The sequence below is a fragment of the Bactrocera dorsalis genome, chromosome 2, assembly GCF_023373825.1.
Source record: "Bactrocera dorsalis isolate Fly_Bdor chromosome 2, ASM2337382v1, whole genome shotgun sequence".
Taxonomy (NCBI): Eukaryota; Metazoa; Arthropoda; class Insecta; order Diptera; family Tephritidae; genus Bactrocera; species Bactrocera dorsalis.
In genome coordinates, this window is record NC_064304.1 from 82,312,244 (window position 1) to 82,338,504 (window position 26,261).

At 33.6% G+C, this 26,261-nt stretch overlaps 1 protein-coding gene across 15 annotated transcripts in view; it reads right to left on the minus strand.

The window, feature by feature from the left end:
- Positions 1 to 26,261, minus strand: part of LOC105226572 (TLD domain-containing protein 2) — a 240,692-nt gene that overhangs the window by 173,279 nt on the left and 41,152 nt on the right. For 2 of the 15 annotated variants that reach the window (XM_049450516.1, XM_049450515.1), the window contains exons 1-2: positions 5,977 to 6,277; positions 817 to 1,375 (exon numbers count right to left, since the gene is read on the minus strand). The exons of 2 other annotated variants lie outside the window; for them this stretch is intronic. The gene's annotated coding sequence lies outside the window, so the exon portion shown is untranslated. Of the gene's footprint in view, positions 1 to 816; positions 1,376 to 5,976; positions 6,280 to 26,261 lie in introns of those variants that run through there. 11 more of the 15 variants (XM_049450510.1, XM_049450512.1, XM_049450511.1 and 8 more) reach the window with 11 other exon arrangements.

Here is a 26,261-nt window from a genome sequence, read left to right on the forward strand (position 1 = left end):
GGAAATATTTAAACCTAATCGCCGACTATTGTGTTTTAGATGTATTACGAACGTGAAGACCGCTTTTTGGACACCATATTATTTTTGGAAAATTGTCAACAATAGTGTTTCGATGAACAGCATACATTTTTGGACCCCTAAGTGGAAGTATCTACGGAGCTATCTGCGCAATATCACTGTTATATGAACCAAGTTTCTTAAGAATAAACCCACATATTATTATACATATGAAGAAACAAAAGAGTTCAATCCATGTCTATTCGAGATATTGATATCTTTAAGAATATAAGTACAAAGAAAAATAAAATAATATATTTTATGTAGGAATAAATTAGGGTAAACTTTCAGTTACCCTAATACATGGTACAAATTAAAAAAAAAATTTAAGTTTCTTCGTTGGTATTCTCTATATAATTCCATTTAATTAGTTTGCCTGTCAAAATTCGTAGAACAATTTCAGAGGAATTATTAAATATGTGAAACCACAATTTAAACGTGTTTTTGTTGCAGCACAAACTCAAGTTTAAGGTTTGGCGTGCGTACTGAGTTAAGAGTTTAATTAGTTATGTATATTTTTAACAACAAAACCGACTTTTTAAAGTAGATGATCTTACTATATTCTGTTGTATAGAGATTTATTTTCGTAAAAACAATAAAAGAGTGGTGTTTAAGGCAAATTAAAAGAAAAACTGCGCAATAAAACTATAATAAAATATAAAAGTGCAGCTCAGTTGCGAATTTCTTTGAGAATTTTTGATCAAAATAAATAAAACTAAATTTAAATTAATGAAAAAATAAAATCATATTGAAACCAACCTTTTAAACTTTTTGTTGTCGTCGGAAAGAATTCGTAATTGCTTTTCCAAAACTCTGATTGTATGGCAATTGATTGGCGACAACACCACAAATTAGATTTGTCGTCAAGTTTTGTTGTTGCTTTCGAATTTGTTGATATTAAACACGCACACACCAACACTTATAAAAGTCACATTTCAAATTCAACAATTTCGTAGGATTTTTCAACACTCAGTAATGTAGTTTAGTAAAAAATATAATTCGACGGCACAAACATTAGTACGCTTAACACTCAAAAATTGTTCGTAAAATGAAATAATTTTTAAAATAATATTTTTTTGAAGTTTGAATTTTTTTATTGAAATTTTTTATTTTTAGTATTTTTTAATAACTTTTTCGTGGTACTTTTTTTTAATTTTTTTTAATCAAAAATTGTATTAGTAATCGAAATCGATTTTATGTTTCAATATTTCACACACTTCGTAAGCAGATATTGCTTGTATTGCTGCTGTAAATATGCTTGCATGTACTGTTATGTGTATTTAAAAGCACCCTTGCAAACGATTCGCTTCACTTCTTCCTGAAATAAAATATTTTCAAAAAAAATTATAAATTTGCAAAACACTTTTGTATGTATTTAAAGCACTTTTCGGATCATTTTCGAAAATATTGACAATTAGCGCTTTTGAATTTATTTTTAATTTTAAATTTTTTTTAACTATTTTCAATTTTTTTTATTTTTTACTATTTAATTATTTATATTGGAATATTTTCGAAAATTGTTATGTGTATTTTTTTATTCATTTTTAAATTTGTTATACTATTTTCCATAATATTTTCGTTATTTTTTTTTTGTAAATAAATATTTGCTAAAACCGTGAAATTTGTGTATTTATTTAGCATACGAAATATGCATGTGTGTGCGCAATTTGCGCAGAAGTGTCTTTGGCAAATTTGGAAAACTTGCCAAGAAATCGATTAATCTATTTTATAAATAGTTTTGAAATCGCTTGCGCTTACTACAAATTCGTAAATATTGAACTTGACATGAGCAGGGGGTTAGTCCAAATATTGACAGTGAGCAAATTTTTTAGATTCTGAAAAATGTTTTGCGCCATTTTCAAGGTTTTCAATTTTGCAGCGCTAATTTGTCGAATTTTCGGTCAGAATTACTACCTATTAAAATATTACAATATTTTCAAAAAAAAAAAAATATTGAAATCAACTTGGAATTATTTTAGTAACACTTAGACTTAGACAAAAATTAAAAGCTATCACAACGGAAATTGACACATTTCCAAACAAACATTATTCCCGCGCAAAAACATTTCAAAATCACTGCACACACATGCATACATAAACTTCGCGCTGAAAGTAAACAGCAGATTAAAAGCTGCGTCCGGCCGTGTTTGCGTTTGTTTTATAATAAATTTTTTTATTTTTATTTCTTTTTTTAATTTCGCATTCATGTCTTCAGTTAAGCAATAATGTGGGGCGTGGAAATCAGCAGACGCACTTAAAACGTTTTTTTCGCGCACAAATCGCCCGACATATTTCTCATGTGTGTTCTAAATTTAGGCGTTTTGTTTTTAAGTTTCCTCGCTTGCTTATAATAAACGTTTTGTGGTAAATGGGAAGCGTCTTTGTGTCTTAAGATTTTGCATAAATTATTGAATTTATTTGCAGTTATTTTTGTGCTGTTAACAGTCGCGTTCAACGACAACTTATTGTCTTAACAGACTGTATTTATTCGAGTTTTTGTTTTAAGATTGTGATTATTGAGTTTCATTTCGTCACCTAAAATGCAAAACAACGTATCATCAAATGAATCGAAGTTGAGTTTTTATTTATTACGACTATATCATATTACATACTATACACATACAAATGTAGCATCTAGATTTCAGCTTCCGCTCTCAGATTTAACCAATATATAACCAAAACTCAAATTTTGTTTCAATATAAGTGGTTTCTATTATATCGTTTTTCCTTGGCGTGTAATTTATGAAAAGTGATGTTATGTTATTTTGCATTCTAAGTGACTATATGCATTATATTTTTCATAAAGAAGTTTATTTTATTAATATTTTTATGTTCATATAAAATATGAAATTTAATTTTTTATAATTTTCTTTATTAAACATCTTGAATTTGAGAATTTATATTTCAAAATCGTCATTGTGTACGCATAATTATAAAAAAATCGTTTCCAAGATATATAATTTATTTTTTTCACTATCCATTTTCGTATTTCGTGCAATAAAATAGCAGCAATTAAAGTAGAGGCTGACCTCAAATATAATGTTGGCTTAAAAGATATGTTGGCATTATGAAAATACTAAGCATATTAGCTTTCTAATGTTCAAATTTAAAAAATAATAATAACAATTTGCACAATTTTTAAAAATCCGTTTGTTAATTTATTTTTTGTATTATTTGACGCAGTAATAATTACTTCTCAACTTTCAAATCTTTTCTTTCAACTATTTACAGTCGAAGCCAAGTAACAGTTAAAATTTAGACGTAACCCTGAACGGGTTCTCCGAACTTTAAGACTTCTTTCTTCGGAATTCAAATGAAGAAATAAAATTTATTTTAATCGCTAAATTTAAGTTAGCTCTGAATATCAGCTGAATAAATATGTATATATCATAAATAGAAACAGTCACGGGTTATTGATACATTATGCATTTGTGAATATGTATTTGTGCTAAGACAATACGAAAAACAGCTGAAGTCAGAAAAAGTTAATGCCAAAAAGAAAATGCAAACTCGCCCAGACTATGACAACGCTTGGTGAATCATACAATTATTTCATTTTTTTTTAATTTTTTAATTTTTTTTTTGAAGTTTGATCAGCATGTGATAAATATTTACATAAGATTAACGTATCAGGTACGTTCAAAAGCTGATAAGAGGTTTACTATGCCGGTTCTCATTCGATGAACAATTTTGGGTAGAGAGTTTTTTGTTTTTGATTTTGCCATAGATCTACCTTAATACTTACAGCGAATTCTGTTTTTACACGGTAGAATGGGGTCAGAGTAAATATAAGAAAAATATAAGTAAGAAAGATCATGAAAAACATAATTAGGTGCATATCAAAGTGGCTTTATTATTACATTTTTTTGCTGAACAAACTTCATTTCACCAGGACTGGGTGCTTTTTTCATTACACTAAAGGGTTAAGCGGGTCATAAAGGCTCTTACCACTAGGGTCGCTACAAAAAATAAACATTTACAATTGATATCTATACTCGGAGTTTTTCTAGGACATCCACAGTTGACTTTTGTTACTTTTTTTTAATTTTGAATCAAGTAATCGAACGCATTACTACAAAATCACAAAGGGATAATTTAGAACTTTTTGACATCTATTGAAAGTTGGGAATAGCTACTTTAGCTAAAGCTCCCAACTCATATAGCATATAAAAAAACAAATATTTCATATTCCATTAGATCAAATTATAATATATTAAATTTTTTCATCTTGCCAGTGTTGGAAATTTTTCAAAAAAAAAATTATTTAAGGGATAAAAAATTAATAAAAAAGGATTATTAAAAAACGACTATAAAAAAATAAAATTAAAAACAAATAAAAAATAAAAAAAAGTATACTTGAACTATTTTTTAATTTAAAAAAATTTTGAAGCTTAAAAAAATGTATTCCCGATTTTTTAATTTCATTTTTATCTCGCCATAGTTGTCAAATTTTACAACAAAAAATATAAAAGACTATTAAAAAAAATTAATATAAAGTAAGACTAAAAAAATATTAAATACCATTTAAAAAAGTGTTTTCGTATTTTTTAGTATAAACACAATTCAACAAAAATTGATTAAGACCATTGGGATTCTGTCGTCACCACTTCATTTACGCGCTGTTACTTTTCAGCAAGTTCGTTTGAGTTTCTATCGAAAATCAAACTGATATTACAATATTTAATTTTAACACTTATTTCATTTGATACATTTTTTGGAGAGCACTTATAACTAATTTATTAAAGTTATTATTTTTTATTTTACTTTGACATCTTACTATATACATATTTCGTGTTATAATTTTCATCCTTATTGTTATTATTATCATTATTATTCAAATTAATATTGTTATAATTATCAATAATAAAATATTAGTCTAATTATATTCAAGACATACTCATTGGTTCAAATTTATATTATTAATGTATATTATTTTAACCGTTAATTATTTCTTATTGTTTAGTTTTGTGACTTTTATTTTTTTAACTTATTTCTCCACAAAATATACAATTGTCATGTAATTGTGCCATGACATTTACTTTTTAAATAACACAACATTATAAAAATTTTGAAACGAAAAAAGAGCTTAAGTCGTTTTTCGATTTTTGTGCATCGCGCTGCTTAAATTTTGAGCAAAAAAGACGTAGAAAAAATTATATGGAAAATTTAAACGACCGCCTGCTTCGTTAAGCACTGAAATTCACGGTTCTTTGAGAAGCTGTTGACATTCGTAAAGTGACTTTGCATTTTTTTATTGAACGAAAAGCCGATAATAAAAACTGTTTCCTTTTTTTAATTTATGTTTATTTTTATTTCAGCTTTATAGATTTTATTCAACTTTTTCGTATCTTGCAGAATTTTTTTATTAACTCTTAATAACTTTTTTTTGTAAATTTTATTGTAATTTTCAAAACTGTTATTTTTTTCTTAATAAATTTCATTTTTTTGAAAAACCTAATTTTTAATTTTTGCGTATTTTTTTATTTATTATTTTATTTATATTTTTTATGTTTTTTTCAATAATTTTTTCACCACTTTGGGCAATCTTCTTGGTCGCTTCCCAAATTTGCCATAATTTTTTATTCGTTTTCTTAATTATTGTTTTTGTATTCGTTTAACTGCACCCTCTTTGAATTTATTGTTATTGCCTTAACGGTAACGGCATCTTTGTTTGAGCACACCATTTACCGAAGAAATGTCGCCACTAACACGATAATGCGCGCGCACGAAAGCCGAAAAGGCAGGAAAATGCACAAAATTTTATTTAAAAAAATTAAAAATAATAATAAAATATTATAATTTAAATTTAAATATTTCACTATTTCAACAAACAACAAGAAAAAAATATTAACATAAACGCGCGCTGCGCATGCTGTTACGGCGCTCGTGTTGTTGTTGAAATTTACACGCTCCGCTTACTTTTTTCTTTAAATGCTGCCTGACATTTACACTTTTCCAACTCGACACAAATTTACTTGACTTTTTCGCATTTAATACGATAATTTTTCTTTTTGACTGATTAATGCACGCTCGTGGGTTTGCTGGTTGCAGCAGGACGCTTCGCTAGCCGGTGTATTTTCTTGCGTTTACGTTGCGTTCGGCGCAAATGAAAAACTTGAACTGATCGGAAATCGAGGCGCTGCCGTCTCAGCAAGCCAATACAGTACGGACCAGGCGCACTCAGCGACGGCGACCACTCAAACACACGCGCGCACACGAGAATAAGAGCTCGTCAGCGCTGCAAAATCAACAGAAGAAACACGAAAGCGATCGAGGTGGAAGCAGTTGGCTTCGGCGGTAGCGCCGACCACTGCAAATATCTGCGGCGGCAATAGCAGTTCGAACGTCTGCGGTCGAAGCTAGCGCATTGGCGCAAACAAAGCTAACAACGCCGAGCAGCGATCACCTACATTCCGCGTATAAACAACGCGCTGAAGTGAGCGACGCAAATGCTTGGAGAGCAGCGCGCCGCAGCTTTGGTAAGTTAAGTGGCGAAGGTATAAATGTTTCGCTGAAGAAACCGCAAGAGAGACATGCGTACAATTTGCTTGCTGCTTAGGACAACCACCGACCGACTGCAGACGATGGAGGGATGCGGGTGCGACTTTGTGCTTTGTGCTAGCAGCAGTCATGAGGTCGCTTTGTGGGCTGTGAAGACAAGCGCTGCGCGAGGCAACAGCTGTTGGGAAAACAAAATTTTATTAGCATTTTGCTAAGTGTAAACCAAAAGATTATTTATTTTGTTAGCACAATGCGTGAGTGTGTCATATAAATTTATAGTGCTGATAGCACACGCACCTAGTCAACGGCGCTTGCGGTCGCTCCATTGCGAGTATCGAAGATCGTTTGCGCTCTCATTGCAAATTCAGTGCGGTGCCGTGAATTGCAGTTGCAGTTGCAGCGCAAAATGTATTTGGAGGTAAGTAATGCGCGCTGCGCTTAAATCGCTTTCGGACAGCGTTTTGTGGGGCGCTACTTTTATATGGTCATTCGTGCATTCAAGGAAGTACATTCGGATTTGCACGAAGTCGGTTGTGTTTGTTTAATCAACACAGTGGGCTGGGGACTGAGAAAAAATGTTCAAATTTTAATTTAACTGCATTGCTCAACCAGTGCTGTATATTGTACTATGTATATCATCGTATATCTATGAACTCAAGTATAATTATATATAAAAAAAATTTAGAAGAATTATTGAGAAAATAAAAACCTGAAAGTAATTCATTAATTCAGGTAAGAACTGAAACAAATACCAATATGATAGTTTTAGGTAGCACAGACCAGCCTTTAAGTGGTTTTCAAGTGAGATCCCTGTTAGGATCACCTTCTTCGCTAACCTCCGTTCATTCTAATTCCCAGATATCTTGTGTTTCCGCTGACAACAACAACACTCACGTTTACGTTCCTGTAGCACTATTATGAAAAAAGGTGGAAAATAATTTGCTGTAAGACGGCAGTATCTACAAAATATTAGATGAAATATGGTATCACAGAGGTCTGTTTTTGGATTACTAAACCCAAAGGAAGGGTTGATGAAAGGAAAACGGAATAAATTTTTCGGAAAGAAATTTAAATTCTCTTCGGAAGATTTTTTTTAACATTCATTGTCGCAACCTTGACCTCTTTAAATAAAAGATTCAATATTTTTTCCGAATAAGAAACTTTTAACCACTTTTGAGTTGCTTCCAAGCGGTTAGTGTACTTATGAAAAGTTTGTTCCTCCACTGGTAGTTTCGATTGCCTGCAGAGGATGTAACATTAGATTCTGCACAAGTTGGGTATTGGAGTCAGAATTCATCCATCGGTAGTCAAGTATTTAAGTATTTATTTATCTTGCTCCAAGGTGCACAATTTATATCAACTTCTTCTCTTTTACTTAGCCTTAATTGAATCTTGATACATGTAGGTTTTTGGACCGAACGAACCCGAAAAATAATAGTCACCACTGTTTTTGCAATTTTCCACCAAACTACACCACTATTCCCACGACAAATGCGTCTGTTCCGACACCCGAGTAAAACCAAAAACCAGATTACAACAAAGCGCAACCGCCAATGCAACTTTTTAAGCGCCAATTTTGTGCGCCGTTGCGTTCCGATTTCGAAAAACCACAAATTATGTATTGCATTAAAAGCGAACGCTAGAAAAAACCAACAAAAAAGGAAACAAAAATAGCTCGAGCTACCGAATAGCGTTAGCGGAAAGCAAAATAAATAAATTTTCTAGCCTAGTTGGCTGGCGCTCTCTGGCCGACTCTCTCAATAAGCGCTCCCTCGCTCTCACCGTTGACTGGCGGCGAGCGCTTTGCAATATTAGCGGCCTTTACACGGTCAGATATGTGTGACAACATGGCTTGATGTACAAGTTTGACGTTTTCGTTTACACGGTCATGCATGTGTGTGAACTTCATTTTCGTTCAGCTGTTAACAAGTAAACATGGCACGCGCATTAGTGGCAGCTCTTCTGATTGAAGAAATTTTAGGAATGGAAGAAGAGGAAGAAATTGCAAAAAGTGGCAAGAAAAAACGAGTTTTGGTGCAAGATTGGCGTAAGAAAAGACCAACACGCTCGCATACAAATTTGTTAAAAGAACTGGAAATATCTTGCCCAAAGCATTACAAATGAATGAAATGAAATGAATTAATTTTACATTTTAAATTGTCCAAGCTAGCGTTACCATGCGTTCATGCGCGACACCATTACTCTTCACTGTCTTTTTTCGACTGAAAAAATGCACTGCGTGCGTCATGCAGCCCTTCACACGATCACACTTGTGTGACACACCAGCAGAAATATTAAACAAGTTTAAAAACTTTGAACATGCGTGACAAGCATGTTTTTTACCCCTTTACACGGTCAAACTTGGTGTGATGTCACACATGTTGTCACGCATATCTGATCGTGTAAAGGCCGCTATTATGCTCATGATTTAATTAAAGTCTTAATCATGTGTGAATTAAAAACTTGTTTTCAACTAACAATCAACAATGATGATGACAGCGATGACGCTTAACGCTCGAGTGGCCAGCACATATGAGCACATGGATTTGTACAGTTACAACATACTGAGCGCACATTTGTATATGTGTATGTATGTACATATGAAATGTTTAGATTGTTAAATGTGTGCTAATATATACTATATGTTGATTGATTCAATCAGCTGTGCTTGACAACAGAATAAACATGAAAATATCAACTCTCTTTAATCACTCACAAACGCTCTTACTTAAGTGCTCTCGAACCGAAACTAGAGAATCTAATAATGTGTGATTCACACATTTTTAGACGATTTGAAGCTCTCGGGCTCGCGCTCAGACGCACTTCATAGTGTCGGCTTCGTTGTTTCACGACTGCGCAGCCGAACGCGTTACTTCGGTTGAGTTGGCTGCGCGCCTGCGCTTTGAACTTGTTTACATTTCGTGCACGTTTCGACTTTATGACGCCGGGAGGGGCACGCTTTGTCAATGCACTTTGCCTATGCAGATTGTTTTAGCAATTATAAGCGTTATTAATAGACAGCAAGAACTCAAACAAAGAGAAAACCAACGCAGAATTTTGATTCGCACTTTCGAGATTTGCTTGCGTTTTTTTTCGTACGACTTTTGATTTTGCAGGCTTAGGCTGCATAGGCCGCGAATTTTCGCGAGAAAGGAGTAATGCACTCTTGGGTGTTTGTTCTTAGGTAGATACTCATTATATTTCTGGAACTATATTTAGTGAAGAGCAGAGCATAAAGGAAGTCGAGAATCTTTTAGGCATAGAAAACAAGCTTAGAAATTCACAACGTGAAGTCTCCAACTTGAGCCAAATTAGTACGGATAACGGTAACGAATAATCCTGTATTCGTATATATCTCGAGAATAGCGAGAAAGACCTGCAGGTAGAAATTATTTAGGTTTAAACCAAGTCCAAAGTTCATATTGCCTACTAAACAGAAGGTAGCTTTGTAAGCAGGAGTATGAAAAGTTTGATTAATATAAGCCTAACTAAAGTAAACACAGACACTAAAGATACATAATTTTATCGGATAAGGATGAGAAGGAATGCTTGAGACGGGAAACTTTCTACACGCACCGCCTCGAAAAATTTGCAGGCCTGCTATCTATCGGCTTAGTCACATGTTACAATTTACTGAACTCGGCTTAGTTACCTACAAGCCTCGCAGTTCAAGGAACTGGTTGAAATATCAGAATTAGCTATCAAATTTCTGTTAAACTTCACAAACGGCCCGACATAAATTTCAGCTCATATTAAGAATGAACCTACACCTGACATTATAAAGAACCTGCTTGTCTATGGCTGGCGTGACAGATAGCCAGAACACCTAACCTAATTTAACTTACAATTTTAAACTATAAGCTAGCCGTACAATGGTCATATGGTCTACTTTGCTCGGCGAAAATTGAAGCTTGAAGACACCAGAACCTCTAACACCATCACATTTTCTTTGCGATTTTCTTTGAAGAACACAGCACAAGGATTCCCTTTTGAGAGTTTGAAATAATTTTGATAATAATAACAAGAGGACGTGACATAATGAGGACTGCAAACCTAGTAGCAGATGTCATTGACGTTATTTCGCGGAAGAATCCATAGTCGCATATCGAAACTATCGCCCACAATTTTGGCATATTAACTTAAAACTATGGTGGTGAGAGTCGGCGACCAATATGAAGAAACGAGGAAGCAATTTTCAAAATGTGTAAAATTCTCAACAAAAATAGCTTAAGTACCAGTTAACAACCCGATACCGTGAAGCTTGCATCAACTCTGTATGTAACTGTATTCAAAATTTGTTTAACTGTGTAATCGTTAGCATAAAAATTTATGAAGAAACACTGTACAATCCAACGGTAAGTAATTAGTCATTTTCTGCAAATCATTCTTTCATCGGCGTGTGGAGTAGGAAATGACAAAATGTAATGATTAATGGCAAAACTATTTTTGCTATGCACTTAATGTCAATCGGCGCAAAAACAACAATTTATATGCGTAACGCAAACTGCACTTTTATTTTTCATAAGCAAAAATTAAGCGTCCGACAAGCAAATTACTTAGGGTGGGCCGCATTTTTTGTTGAATGCTGTATTTGGAAATGTTGCTTAGACAGAAAAGTGGTGCTTATAGGTAATTCGAAACCAACCTGAATCCTTTTTTTTACTACTAAAGGAATTTTTATTGACCTGCAAGCAATTTGAAGTAATAATTTGGAAGGAAAAAGTGAGATAATGTGCGATTTGTAATCTACAGCATGCTTTGAGAGTTAATATCAGACAATCCTTGACTGAATATTGAATAATTAGGCGAGCGAAATTTTCTGCAAATTAAGGGTGTCCCAAATGAATGCAAGATTGGACTTAAAAATTAACGCAAGATTTAAATTTGTCATCAATTATGTAGTAAAGTGTTGACAGCCCTAAAAACAACAATTAGACAGCTGGCAGTTTAGGCTTACGATAAAATAACGTGTCTTCATTAATAAACAGTATTTCAAAAATAAAATATGGTCGAAAAAATAAAATCGTGAAGTGTGGAGACATTTTGAAATTGCCACAAATCTTAGTTAATTTTCGGACACCCTATATATATAAATAAATAGTAAGTTTTAAAATTGAGGTTAAGTTAGCAATAATGCATATTATATTGCGGATACGATTATTTAAAATTTTAAATATTAAAAATTATAAAAAGTATTATATAAAATTTAAATTAAAATCAATAATTGGATTACTTGAATATGAAGAAAGATTTGGCAACAAAATTTTAAGATTTTCTTTAAAATTTTTGGTTTAAAGTTTTTTACTATAAAATTTAAAAAAAAATGTAATATTTGTTTAAAACTTTTTCTTAATTTCGCCAAAATCTTGGTTCCAGCGGGTTTCAAACTCTTCGCGAATACTTTATATTCTGGAGTACACTTTTCCAATCAAAAAACCGACCACCCTAATAAACATATACTGCCGTAGCTCATAAAAACCTATAAATTTATTTATAATCGTGTGTAGGTAGGTAAATATGACATGCCAGAGATCGCAACGAGTTACATATGGTACATATGTACTTACATACATACATACATATGTACAGCCATGCGAGTTTATCGTTTGTGCCTACGCAAAAATTCGCTAAGGTCACTCACTTGACTCGCAATAATCGCATATGCTTTTAGATTACTTTTTGTAGCACAAAGGCATGCGCATGCGCAAAGTGAATTTTGCACTGCATTTATACTTATACGTCTACACACATGCATATGTACATATGTAGGTATGTATAAAGAAATATTCGCGTGCTTCAACTGCTTTATTAACTTTATAAAGCAATTAGTCATGATTACGTTTTTATAATTAAAAATAAAATTAATATTGAAAACTTCGCCAGCCTTCATACAAAATGAAGCAACACTAAATGTAAATAGTCATCATATTTTTCTGCTAACGCCTAGTTATCTTCCAGAGATTTATTCATTATTAATCGTCGCGAATCCAGAGCTTTTAGTGTTACCGAAATTATGGTGATGAAGAATATTGGATGCTTTTAAGAGAACTTTGGGTTTTGATGATTTGAAATAAAAAAGCAAAAAACATTTTAATATTGTTTCCGATGAACTTTTTATCTTTACATTCACGGATACGAAAGTAGAACCACTGATACTTCGATTATATCAGTTCCAGATTTTTTCCTCTCTTTCTTGTTTCCATTAGTCCGAATAATTTCTTCGTTTTATTAGAAATAAGTTTAGTTCGGAATTAATTTAAGTTTGGTAGCGCTCACGACGTAGTTGGGAACAATTTCTTTCTTGTGAACATTTTGTAAGATTAACATAAAACTAAGAATCACTGGCTACCCATTTGGGCGAGAATTAAAAAAGATAACCGGGAATATGATTTAGGGTGAAAGGGCTATATTAAAAGCACTTAATGAAAATCATCACAAGGCCATAGAAGGTATAAAACTTTATAATTCCTAATTAATTATGAAGTCGAAGCTTATTGGCGATGTGATCGAGGTCTTACTCGAAAAAGATAACTCATATTTTTGTGGTGGTTTAATACATATAACTTATACTACCATTACCCCAACCGTTCTTCTAAGTCGATTTTCCAATGTGTTACCCAATATATTTACATCAAGTTCTGTGTGAAACTCAAGTACTCTCAGTTAAGACAAGATCTTTTTCGAAGTATAAGAGTTAATGAAATAGGGAAGCATGGAAGCCTTGAATAAAATTGCAGCTCTTTTTACCGGTTGTTTTGATGTCTGTCACTAAAAGTTTTAGCCTACAGCCTTCAAACTGGTAAGAGGACTTAATATTCATAAAAATTACGATAAATGAAAGGAACATAATGTCGATTGTAAAGCACATTTTAAAGGTATGAGTGGGCAAAAGCTTGAGTCTATTAGGCATAGTTGAGAATAGACTGTATGTAATAGACTGTATATACTATATGTTTTCCAACTTGATTGGAACGATTCGTTTTTTTTCGAAAACAATGCTGTTGAGGTCAACACCGGTGACTAATGATAATAAGCAGTCACATTCGTTTATGTTCGATTATGCCCATTGACATAAAAGAAGCGAGCATTTTATTCAAATATACCCTGTTATTTCAGTCTTAACTGTTTGAGATTTTGACATGCTTCAAACAAAATAATGAAGAATCATAACAACGGCCAACGATATGAGCTTTCGGAATATTTCTCTTGAGGGGTTAGTAAATTTCTTTTCGCTGTGGTTGGCATAAACAATGCCTTTGCCAAAAATCATCTTGTATGTCATAGTCTCTGGAATAACTCTTGCCATCAGTGCTTCTTCGGACTGAATAGGTAATTGAGAAGTAAAGTCCCCTCTCGACGAACAAAAACCAAACTCTATAAGTCACTCATTATTCCCGTCCTGCTATATGCTGCAGAGGTATGGACGATGACAACATTTGATGAGTCAGGGGTACAAGTTTTCAAGAGAGTTTCATTGGCCACGGCGAATACCGCAGTCGTTGAAACGATAAGTTGTACGAGATATACGACAACATTGACATAGTTCAGCGAATTAAAAGACAGCGGCTACGCTGGCTAGGTCATGTTGTCCGAATGGACGAAAACACTCCAGCTCTGAAAGTATTCGACGCAATACCCGCTGGGAAAAGCAGAGAAAGAGGAAGACCACCACTCCGTTGGGCGGACGAGGTGGAGAAGGACCTGGCTTCGTTTGGGATCTCCAATTGACGCCAAACCTCGAAAAAGAATAACGACTGGCGCGCTATTGTGAACTCGGTTATAACCGCGTAAATTTCTAGATAGGGTTCATGATACCGTTAAAACCCGAAACAGCATTTAGTCATAATGTCTGAGGTAATAATTTCAACTGATGTAACTAGCGACTTATGACTAAAACGCAGTCATTTGTTCAACCGGACACACCATAGAGATACATATATTCAGCAACATATATTTCAATCAGGAAGCTTATACTTTTGCTATTTTTCGCGAGCAAGCAAACATTATTTATTATTAATATCTTTAAAGCGCGCACAGAAATGGGAAAAATTACAGCAGCGCTATGACTTATGAAAGCGAGAGTTCAGCGCACGAAAAACATACATTATTTCGGTAAACACAACAACAACACTAACAACGGTGCGCTTGTGTAATTTTGCAAAATTTATGCATAAAATTATGCACGTACGCGTTGTCAGCTGCATTCAACATGCACACACACAACCACACGAATATGTACATACATATATAAATACATATACTATATCATATGAGTGTGTAAACATATGTGCATATATTTATGTATATGAGTGTTGAGTTGGTCGGTTAATTGGTCAATTTAGTTGCGCGAAAATATCTAAGTCACTTTTTAGCAATGAGGAACTCATATATTTTCCTTTTATTGAGGTCTACAAGGTGTTAATCGATCAAGTGTACGCACAATATGCTAAATAAAGTACCGTAACATTGAAATTAATAGCAAAATAGTGAACGAGTACTTTGTATTTAGATTAACCCATACGTGGAACCACATGGGTACAGTTTCTTTAAGTTAGGGTTAGCTAGAGCTAGACGCCGGTCTTTTGTGAAAGGAAAACATTTTAGATTGGTATAAAAAAGTCTCCAAATCATCAAAGCATTTTGCGAATAACTAAATTTTATAATTTTTCTTACCAAATTATTGTACATAACAATTATTATTATTAATTTTTATTCTAAAGCACGGAATATCTCCAAGCTGAGCTCACACATACATATCTCTCAAAAGTCTCATTGAGAGTTCACTACCGCTTTTCTAAGACTGGACTAGATTTAGATTTACATATGTATATAATAACCTATATAATGTTTTTTTAAATTTTTGGCTCGTAACTTCTTTTTCCAAGTGAAATGTGTAAGGACTTATGTAGTATGAAGTATGACTCCACCAATTGAAATGAATCGTTTTCAAAGCTTTCAAATTTAAATAAAGAAATTTTAAATGATGAATTTATTTAAAACATTTATAATACTTTTCTATACAAATATTAGATTTGTCTAGATTAGCGAACAAACTGATCAAGTTTTATTTCACTGTATCAAGGGTCGTTCTGACACTGAACAATTTGGGTCTTAATCCAAAAACACAACTCAACTAAGTCCGAAGATCTCACCTATCTTTGGTTTTCTCATCATTAAGTCTCACGGATCGGTTACTCATTGCTTTGTACAGCGTTTCTGTACAACACTAGCACGTACGCGGATAACGGTAATTGACAGACTAAAAATAAAGTAATTAGATATTTAAATTACGGTGTTCAACCCACAATAAGGCTATTACGGCGAACATATTGAGAGAAATAAAATAGACCTTAATTAAATTAAATACCGGTTCGTCGCGTGGATACATGTGGTTAATGAGGCGTGGCTTATATTATACTTACCAAGTTACTTACTTCGGATAAAGCGAGTGCGAAAATAATGCTGGATTTAATCAAAGTTATTCTGAGTATATTTAAAGATACTGTCAATTGAAAAAAGTAATTATTAGAGTAAACTAGTAAGGAAGAGTTAGGTTCGGTTGTAACCGAACATTTTGCAACTTGCAAAAATCAAAGACCGGGAAATTCCTACAGGTGCTGGCAAAATTTTATATTGAATTTCCTGGGTTTCATAAAGTACCTGAAGTTTTTGTACGAACAACTTTTTTATTTGTGAAGGATATCCTAGCTTCGGTGTTTTTTTTTTGGTTTGTATTATTTCGTTCAAATCATGGACTCTTAGATATGTACTATGTATAGCAACTGTACTTCCTAACTCCTAGCTTGTGCTCTGTTTACATGCGGATAATATTTTAGCTTGTGTTCTTTTGCTACTCACCAACTAAAGAACGTGTCTTAATGTATGTACTTACCATATATACATATAACCGCCGACAATAATTAAATAATTATAAGCTTCATTGCAACTAATTAGTTCACATCTACTACTTTACTCGCATATAAGTATGCTATCTACAAGTATGTACAAAAAGGATTTTTTATTTTTTATTCAACATTCACTTTTTTCACGATAAAAGTCACATATGTATGTAAGTATAAATTAACATTAATTTAATGAGTAAACATTATGTTCGCTTTTCCACAATTAAAAATTAACAGCACAGCTGTTCAAATAGCAATTTTCAGTCAATTGAAGCTGTGGAGACCGTTGGAAAATCCATTAAATGATTGCCATTGTGAATACAGCACATATTTATCCATATGTCAATATACAAACATGTATGTGTGTGTGTGTAAAGCAACTGTAAATGTAACTGGTCAGTGGAGAAATGCAAAAGCAGCTAATTAAACAATTTAATTGCCGCTCTTTTTTTTTTGCTGATTTGCATAAATGTCATTGTTTCCATGTCACAACAACAATAGCAAGTGCAGTAAAAGTCATAGACGAGCATTGTGTGCAAACAATCGCAACTCTAATAGTCGCTTATGTTTGTTTGTACATTGTACTGCTATCCAAAGTGACATTGACTTTCAAACGCAAAACTCAAAAGAAAGCATTTGTGTAAATGCTTAAATGTTTTTGTTCCACACAATATATGATCCCTATATGTTTAGATGGCTTTTAGTGTGTGGGTGAAGTAACAATGAACGCCAGACGGCAAAACAAGTTCGTATTGTCTCGATCAGTCTAAATACATATGTTTGTTTGCACAATTGATAAAAAATTTCACTAAAATTTTATTGAAAGTGGAAATTTACTTCCAAAGCTCTTAGTAAAGCAGACATACTTAATGTATGTAAGCAAAATTTAATCCTATATTAAGTTTTTAAATTTTGTAGAACCCTATATTTATCGTTAAATTAGTTCCCAGCATAGATAAAAGAACAATTTAGTTGCACATACATAGTATGTATGCAGAATAAATACATAAATTGAACGTTAAAAACAGGTCAGACTGCTTTTGTTCCGAATTCATTGTGCTCAAATTGGATTTACCATGTAATTTTGTTAAGAACCTTTCTCTAAAACAGTAACATTTAGAAAGAACAAGGGATCTAGCGATAAATGAGAACAAATCACAATGAAATTCGCACCTTGGTTTTTTTATAAAAAAATAAACAAATCTACTAACATCCATTAAGTGGAAAGCTGTGAATAGTCTTAGAATGTAGTATCGACTGTTGGATTATCTTAGGTCGCTCATTATGTCAATTCAAAAAATGATAGAGTGGCTGCTCAATATATCACAGATCTGTCAAGCAGGCTTTCATTGCAAATCTTCTCGACTTGAACGGACCGAAAGGCCTTACAAAATTCATAGAAGTTTAGGTGAAATTTTAATCAAATTATCGGACTAGTGTTCTAGTAGTATTTCATTAAAAGATTCCTGCTTTCATATTAAAACAAAGATGGTATGAAAACCCGTAAAAATCATTTCTGCGAAAACGACTTGAAATACTGCTTTAGTCTACAAAGAAGACCAACTGATAAAAAAAGGAATATACCGCTATGACAACCAATGTCTAGCTCAAAGATGACTGAACACGGTTAAATAATAAAGTCAAACAGAGACACATATGTAGATGTACCATAAATCCCCAACAATCAAAAACAAGTGAGGAAAAAATAATAGGGATTGGTTCCAAAAGTTGTATTGTCGCTCAGGAAACGAGAGTCTATAAAAAGTAAATATCTGATATAATACTTAGGTATATAAGTAACTACATATAAGTCTAGCTCTTAGCGAATAAAGGGATGATGAAGAGAACTATATTGATATTAAGACAGGCGAAATGTCTCCAACCTTAAAAAAAACTATAGTATCATTCATATTGGGTATTTTCAGTTGGCAATTATAATTTTCAAAAATGAAAAAGTTATAGCAAAATAAATATCGGCATAATTAGAAGAGGCGAGTTCTGAAAGTCTCGGAAGACAGATTCTACAAGTTCACGGATAAATATGCTAAACAGATTTAAGCAAACTGTCAGAAATCGAAATAAGAATAATAATATTTTTAATTTTGAGCCAAATTTTTATTTATTCATCGAGATGCGTCTCTACATATCAAGCAGCTGAGATTAGCACCACAATTCTGCTAAAATTGGCAGTGTAAAGGACTCAATTTATTTCCCAGCTGAGTAGTTCCACAAATTACAGAGTTGCTCAGACACGACAATTACTTTATATAAGGTCCGTAAGACAAAAATTGCAAGAATTTTATTTAAGCGCAAAGCAGTCGTCTACAACAGATGCCTGCACCCAACAAAAGCTGCAAAATTAAGTGACAACAATGCAACACGAGTTGATATGGACATGCCAATGTACATATGTAAAGCATTCACATAAATACATATGTATGTATGTACATATATCCATGTAGGCAGTGTATGTAGGTGGTCGGTTGTCTGCGCTATATCCGTGAGATACCAAGGCACGCAAAAAATTCAGGTGAGTCGCAAGCATATTGAACTATTTGACCTTAGCGATGTATATGTGTGTCTGTGTGTGTATGAAATGTGGGTGAGCCGTGGATTTGCTTTGTAGTTGGCTACATATTTTTACCAACAGCAAACAGGTTAAAGCAGAAATGTGCATGAGATCAATACATTTTGAACTCGCAGTCGAAACCACTCTTAATACAAGCTTTCACATATTCTTGTTGTAGCCCAACAATAATAGTACAAATCGTTTATGGCAAGTTGAGCATTGTGGAGCATTCAAAATTGATCGATTTGTCACCCAAGTAATTGGAAATAATTTATATATTATAACTACAACAAAAGAGCTTGCTACTCTGCTTACTAATTGATCGATGATTTCGATATGGAACAATAAACACAGCCTGAAATCGAAATAGTTCTTGTATACTTCGAATGCAAGTAGAGGTGACTCGAGTTTATGGGTAAAGGATATCGATCTCGGTCTATCTACGAAATTGTGCAGTTGTGCTCGATAATTTACCTTGGGCGAACCAAAAGACAAAGCCGAAACTGACGTTGTCGATCTGTAAGTGCAGTACTACAATGAACTAGCGTTCTAAGCTGTATTTCTTAAGATCGTCCTTATAACCTAACCTTACCTAACCTTCCATTTTATGTGATATTTATCGTTAATTATGCTAAAGATTCGTAAATCTTTCGGAAGATTTTTTTTCTGTAAACCGTAAAAATCCGCTTCGTCGAATATACTATTATGAGAGACTCATCCAGACCAACAATTGATTTTTGTAGATCGATTTCGTATTTAATTTCCGATTTTACACTAATTTTCTAGACTTATATCATTTTCCATATTTCATCTGGTTCCAAAGCAGACGAATTTGTCCACAACTCCAACGTTATAGCGATTAACTACGAAGTATGTGCCACGAAGAGTTTGTTACGACTTATTTAATGACTGGAAATATTATGATTTATTCTCGTTTACTAACCGATGTATTTACCTTGTTTTTGGTTTAAGCGATCTAGATAAAGAAATTGTCTTAGTATCATGGTTGAAGAGATTTCTAAGTATTTTCAGCATACTAATGGTCGTCGAATAAGTGGATAAATTAAGCCATGAAAAATTATCGAAAAGGTTGTACTTTCAGTCCTTCACTGGATACAAATCAGGATCCGTTTCGTTTGGGTGGATGTGACAATACTGAAGGCACCATTTTTTCTTTTTAAATATCTTCTAAATTTATTTCGAAATACTTTTATATAAAAAAAATAAAGGTGAGATCATCTTCATGAGAAAGAAACCTTTCGAAATAGTATTATAGATTACTTAATTTCATTTCTCTAGCCTTTTTTTAGATATATTGTTTAAGATTCTAATAACGTAAGAAACAATTTTGAAAATGAGGATCAAATTTATTTACAGTCCAAATTTTAATTAAACAATAATTTATGTATAGTCTATATACGATAACCTCATACGTAGATATGTAACAAATGTATTTTGGTAAATGTAATCACATTTCTCTGTACCATCTATGGTCATCTGTGTTTACATTTTGTATTTTGTCATACGGAAATCAAACGCTTTTTTCATTTTCCGGCTCAACCAGTTTTCTACACACACACACTCATATACATTTCCTATAAGTAACACATTTCATTTTCAAATAATCAATGTAGCAACAATGTAAACATGAACCTAAACATCGTAATCCAAATCGTCAGCCACGAAATCGCCATTAAACTTTGGCATTTTTCGCTGCAAACATAAAAGGCATATTGCAGCAACAACAAGTGTCAACTTTGAATGAACTTTGTTTATAACCACTTGGGAATCACTTCAGCTAACGCAAACAAATGAAAGCACAGAGCTTTCAATAATAATCGTATGCACACATATAAATGGGAGCTTTCATTCGCTTTCCTCTTCTATGAAAGCTTTTGATGAACATTACACTTATTAAACTTTAAATATTTAAGAAAATATAAAATAGAAAGAAAATCGAAAGCTGATACGATGAACAGGAAAATTTTACTCTAGAAAAAAGCTTTCGTTTTTCTAACTAAACGTTTCTATAATTCACAACTTTTATGCTGCAGTAAATCATAAAAATACTTTAAAATTTCTAAGTTTCTGGTGTTATAGTTTTATTTAAGTTGAAACAATATTTAAGCTTCAAAGGACATAACTTTTTGCGCTCATCAGTGAGGTAGCTTTCAGCGATAATGATAATGTCGTAAGAACCTGGAAGTCGGCAAAGAGAGTGAGTAAAGAGCTTCTAGTTTCATAAATAAGATGTTATATTGTATATAACACCAGATGCGTCAATGATCAAATAACGGGATTGTTTGAGCCCTCTATCTATAATGTGACCTTAGATCTTCATAATATAATTTAATTAAAAATTTTGGTTTTTGTCTTTACAAATCATATCATGAATAGGGTCTATTTGCATCCAGTTTAGAAGCTTTCGTATATCCTCGAATCAAAACTCCAACTAGGTTTTACGGCTCACAATAAGATTCTCTTTATCTTGGGTCCTCTCTCTTATGGAACACCTTTTTCACTCGCATGCAGTCAGGGAGCACGTGCAGTTGGATTAGAGCTTAGTACAACAGGCTTAATACTAGCATCAAAATCTCACTTCTATCTCTAATATACATAAATACATACATACATTATATACTATACTATCCATACACAAGTACCGGCATACAAACGCTAAAGCTGACCGACCACAATCTCCGATCGATGGTCAGCCAGGCTGGCCTGTCGGCCTGACCAACAAGTGTGAGTGATTGTGGTTTGTTTTTGGTTTTGTTGTTCCTATTTGTGCTATTTATAGCCAACTGCTGGCTGTGGTCAGTGGCCAGTAAACAAAAATAAAACTGGAAATGGCACAAAAAGGAAAATAAAAATTACTGGCAACAACAGTAAGCAGAATTCACCACACCGCTTCAAAGGAGCTACTTTTTAGCGCTTGAAGTTAGCAACTTGTTCGCTGCTGCTGGGGCAACTGCATACATACCTACAGACAGTGTGTTGCATCGGTGTTGCGTTTACTATTTACCAAGCTTTATCGTATGTAAAGGGTTGTACAAGAGGATATATTTATAGAAAATAAGACTTAAAATTAGTTCGGGGTCTATACTATTCGAAGCTTTCAAGAGTTTCGTGGAGACTCTTATAGTAAAACGCTAGTATGTAGTGGTCTTAATGATCTTATATTAAGCAAATAACTGTGGAGTACCAAAGACTGTTGTACAAACACCCAAGCAACTTCTTTATATAGCAGCGAAGGAATCGAAATACTAATGCAAGTACATATTCCTCTATCTTCTTAGACGATTGCATAATCAGTCTTTTTAATTCTAAATGCTCTGGGATAAACCCAACATATCGTGCCCCCTCTTTTCCTACTAACAAAGTAGACTCAGATATTTCCAATATTGGGTCTCGTTTTGTTCGAACGCGCCTTGAAATCAAGAACTTCAAATCTAAAATATTCCTTCGAAGGTGATCATTACATCGCTTAATTGATTGGTTCATCGAGAGCTAAGAAATGTGTAAAGCGCCGTTCCGAATATTCATCGTTCAATCTTCTTTTTGGTAGCTAAAATTTGTCACTGCATCAAATTGAAGTCTTTTGTAAAAAAAACTCACTATATATGGTATACTTCTAGTCTCACTGTTTGTAAATATTAGAAGGAGGGTTTCTCGTATCTGCAGAAAATTCTACTTCCCAATCGCTTTCCAAGGCAAACTACTAAACTGGATCTATAAAATATCGAAAATTTGCTAAATGCGGACGACACGCCTCTGTTAATGACGATAACGTTGAAAAAGTTAAATAAACTGTGCTCGGCGCCATTCGCAGCAACTCGGACTGACGTATGTAACTACTTGGCGCATTTTACGTCGAGATCTTAAATTGAAAGCGTACAAAATACAGTTTCTGCAAGAACAAAATTGCCGCATTTGGGACGAAGAGCAACCTGAAGAGATTCAAGAGCTGGCGACCGTTATCGCGTCTTGATAACCAAATATTTGATGCCTGAAATTGAAGCTCAGGCTCTGGGCGATATTTAGTTTCAACAAAACGGCGCCATTTCCCACACATCGCACCAAGCAATGGATTTATTCAGAGGACGCTTTGGTGGAGAATGGCGCTCAAACAATGAGCCTAAACCGAAAAATCCCAGCAGAGGTTTATAACAAGTAAGTAAGTTATAAGAAGGTGTGCAAATCATCAGATCGATATCTTAAAAGAAAGGTCCGATAGTTAAAAGAGCGACCCACTTCTACAACTGAAGAAATAATTACTAATAGTTGCCACCATAGCAGCCATTATTGGCGCACCCGGTACCGTCGACCGACAACTGGAATGAAAAAGTGTAAAAAGCAACTGAAAGAAAAGTAAACAACTTCGGGGAAGCTGTGAAAAAAATATGCGCATGCGAATAGGAAGCATAAAGGAGAGTAGGGAAAACCAGCTCCACTGGAGGAGGTGCTGTAAGTGCCATGGTATTTTTAGCTTTTTATGTCTGTAGGCAGGCATAACCAAACGTGCGCCACAACCGGTTATCAAAGTGTTGCAACTTCGTACATGCGGCAATGTGCAGTGAATACTTTTACGGCTGGACCATTTTAGGCTTTATTTTTTATACCGAAGCAGTAAGCGTCAACAAAACCGACAGGAAGGCCAAAAAGTATATGTAAATATGTATATAAAGTGAATATGCTTAGGTATTTAGGTGCACAAAAGAGGAATTAAGCAAAGCAAGCTAGTTTATGGAATCAAGGGTGTTAATGGATAAGAAAAAAGAAAAAGTACTGAAATGTGCTTAAGCACAGCAAAAATAGCCGAAAGTTAAAATTCATAAAATAATCTTCTGGGGAAAATGCATTAAATTCTTAAAAGGATTGCAAGCTTTCGAAAAAAAAAATTTAACTTTTAAAATAAAATTATTGAAGACCTTCAAATACAGTGTTTTCCAATAAAAGTGATATGTTAAGGACATTCAAAAGTTTTTTTTTATTTAATGTGAAATACAATTAATACAGTTAAATTCTGAATATAACATCATTCAAATGGCCTCCACGAATTATTTTGTAGGAAGGAATTCAATGAACCAAATTTTCGAGTACTTTTTCCACTTCAAGATAGTCTGCTGTATTGTTAAATGCCAATGACTTCAAATAACCCCACAAAAAGTTGTCAAATGGTGTTAAATAACAACTTCTTGGAGAGCATTTAATGACAAATTTCTTGAAATAATCGAATCTCTAAACTTTTCTCGCAATAATTCGGTTGTTGCACGTGCTGTGTGGCGCGTAGCCCCGTCTCTTTGGAACCAGATGTTGTCAAGATCAACTTCTTCCAATTGGTCATAAAAAGTTGGTTATCATCGATCTATACAATCTTCATTGACAGTAACGGTATCATCAGCTTCATTTCGAAAAAAGTACAGACCGATGCTTCCACCAGACCAAAACCCACACCAAACTGTTAATTAAGGTAAATGTAATGGTTATTCATGAATATAATTTGTGGATTTTCCTTGCACCAGAATCAACAGTTTTGTTTATTTAACGCACTTTTCATGTGAAAGTGAACCTCATCAGACAAGATGATTTTCTTAAAATAATCATAATCGTTTTCAAGTTGTTGCAAGGCAAAATCAGACGTTTACCGTAGTACAATGGCTTGAGTTCTTATACGGATGCGAACCCAAATCACTTCTTCCACAAGACAAATTGTGGTCTTCAGCCACACTCGGCTGGATGGCAGCAATATATCCATTACCTCGAGTGGTTCTTTGTCTTATTGTTACCTGAGCATTATGTAAAAAAATGTACCCTCAACATTTTCAACAATTCGACGAATAGCGGGCACAGGTCGACGATGACTACGACTATAAAATGACAAAAGTGCATTTTTATTTTGATAATAAAATTATAAAATTAGTAAGCGTTGTTCTCGTGAATACCTTTCCAATATGAAATTATAAACATTACTTAATACAATGATAAAAACTATAAAGGCTCTTAAGGTTATTCTCGGTCAATAAACATACATACAAGTGAAGTATAAGGCATTGTCTACAGCCGGCCGGCTTAGGATTTTAGGCCGTTGGACTAGACTCGGCGTCAATACGGACATGGTATCATGCTTGACCTTTTTAATAAATTCGGACCTAGTTGGCAATGTGGCCGAAAAAGGGTGATCCACGACGAGTTAAACACTTTGTTTTCATTCCCCAGTAGAGACAAATTTTCAAATGATTCTGTGATTGACAGTTCGAAAGGCGAAATCACATATTCTTCGATGGATCGTGAAATAGGGAACGTAAAATAGGAAAAGGGGCGAGCTTCTTCTTACTCCAAACACAGAAGTTGGCCTACAACTAAATAATTACAATTCCGTCTTTAAGGCCGAAATTGATCCCAAGTGGGCTTAATTCTAACTAGTCAGTCCATAAATCTTCTATTAGTCAGCCCAGCGGCAATTAAGGGGTTAGGCGTAGTCAGAAGCACGAAAAAATGGGAGTTTTCAGTATTTTTTTTTGCTACTAAATCATGTTATTTTACAAAAATAGTAATATGGCATTATTATAGGATGTGTTGACTTGAATTCACAAAAATTTCAAAAAAAAAATTAATTTCCGAAGTTATAGTTGTTTGTGTTGACGGTCATCCAAAATTATTTTGTAAACTGTTTTGAGGTTTTCGACGGAAACAATCTCTGTTGTGCGTTACAGCCTGCGGTGCTTATTTCACCACGTCCACCACGTCTTAACTTAGAATGCCTATCTTTAGTGTTTAATTTTGCTGTGTCAGTGAGTAGGATTGGTATATGGTAATGATACATAGGTTTGATATATATATATATATATATATAATGATATTTGCTTCGAGCATAGACAGTTAAAGGTTCAGCTGTTGCAGTATTCAGATAATAATTTTACTAGGTTTACACTTAACTCTCTAAGCAGCTTAAACTCTTAATTTACTGAATATGCTGTTTTGATTTGCTGAACGTCACTTAAAGAGAGGGAGAGAGTAAGGAAGTTGTTAGTTACTGCTTTTGATTGATTTTGAGAGCCTTTTGGAGGAAATTACTTTACGAGTAGATGTGGTACTCGTTTATTAGAAATTTTCGCTTGCTGTTCCTAAATTTCGAATTTGCTGCAACTACAATTATACATACATATGTATGTAAGTATATTAGAAATATATATTTCTTTCAAACAAAAATTTCAAGAATATTGAAGTAA